Genomic DNA, 1531 nt, shown 5'->3' on the forward strand with positions numbered 1-1531 from the left:
CCCGCCCACCCTCGCGCCGGCGTCCCGCCCCGTATAAAGATTCACAAAGTGGGCGGCGGTGGGAGAGAGAGGGAGAGAAGCAGATGGAAGAGGGATCTGGCGCCGAGCCTCCCATTGGCTCAATCGAACGTGATGTACATGCGGAAGAGAGTGTGTGGTGGCGCGCGGGGCTTGAGAGCGAGAGAGCCAGAGCGAGCGGGCGCTGGGGTGGAAGGGGTGCGAGAGAGACAGAGAGGCGTGAGAGGGTTTACACATCGCGCCCCTCTCCTCCCGTGTTTACTTCGCCATTCTGTCGGCGTGTGCAATCAGTGCTGATGGGTGTGCTTTCTCTTTTCATTTTCGGGACGTATATAAGGAGAGGATCCCCATGGAAGGGTTAGTGGTGGTGGGGCACGGCCTGTAAGTGGGGAGGTTGGGAAGTGGGAGGGTGGGGGTTGTCGGTCGCGCGCTGCTTAAGTGGAGGTTAGGTTGCAAGTGGGGGGTGGTGGTTGGTGGTGTGGCCGGGCGGCCCCTAACGGATGGCCGGGGGGGCGCAAGCCAGCAGCCCCTCCTCGGAGGGATGACACGCCCCGCGGGCTGGGCGGGGCGGGGTGGGGCGATAACATCGCAGAGGGATCAGCAGGCAGCAGCACATCATGCCCCGCCCCGCCCCGCTGTCGCTGCAGGATCGCTAATTCAGTAGCCGCACCCCCGGGCCAGCGGCGGGGCGGGGCTGGCAGCGCGGCCCCCGCGGGCTTACTCCCGGATCTGATAGCGGTCCGAGTTTGGTTCACATGGGAAGCGGCGCGGGCGCCGGTATGGATGGATACAGAGAGTCTCTCTCTCTCAAAAGGATTTGGGATACTGTGTGTAAAACTGTGTGGAACTTCCTCGCCCTCCGCACTTTTACGATACGTCGTGCCGTGTGTCGCGCAAGTGCCCGTCTCAAAGTTCTGTTGAACACGCCTTCGTTACAAACCCTTGTGGAAGTTTTTAAACTTCGCGGTCGTTGCGCTGCCGTATGAAATACTCGCCCGTGTTCGTGTTACATTTTCCAGACTGGAAATGATATTCCGGCGGAGTTGGCTGCTGCTGCTGCTGCCACTTATCAAAGGGAATGAATTAGGACTGCGAAGGCTTTTCGCCAGCAAAGTGCAGAGATCAAGGCGCGCGCGCGCTTGGCGCGCTCGAGGGCGGCGGCGGGGGAAGAAGGGGGTGTTATGGGGAGACGTTGTCAGCTTTAACGACCAGACGCGGGAACAAGATGGCGGCATTAACGGATATAAATTGTTTGGGGCTTTGCGGAGATTCTTGGGAGAGAGAGGGAGAGGGGGTTTGGGGAGGGCTGTTGGAACCTCCGCCTGGCGGTGGTGTAAGGGAAGAGGGAGAAAGTTCGTAAAGGATCAGGGGAATAAGTTTAGGAGTCTGCGGCGCGGCGTTATATGAATCCCGGCGGCGGCGCCTCGTGGTAGTACCAACTTGTCGGCATTGAAACCCCTCGTACACGTTTCCTGAATCGCGCACTCTTCCTCTTCTTCCTCTTCTCTTCTTC

This window comes from Frankliniella occidentalis, unplaced genomic scaffold (genome assembly GCF_000697945.3).
Source record: "Frankliniella occidentalis isolate FOCC.00 unplaced genomic scaffold, Focc_3.1 Scaffold110, whole genome shotgun sequence".
In the NCBI taxonomy this organism is placed as follows: Eukaryota; Metazoa; Arthropoda; class Insecta; order Thysanoptera; family Thripidae; genus Frankliniella; species Frankliniella occidentalis.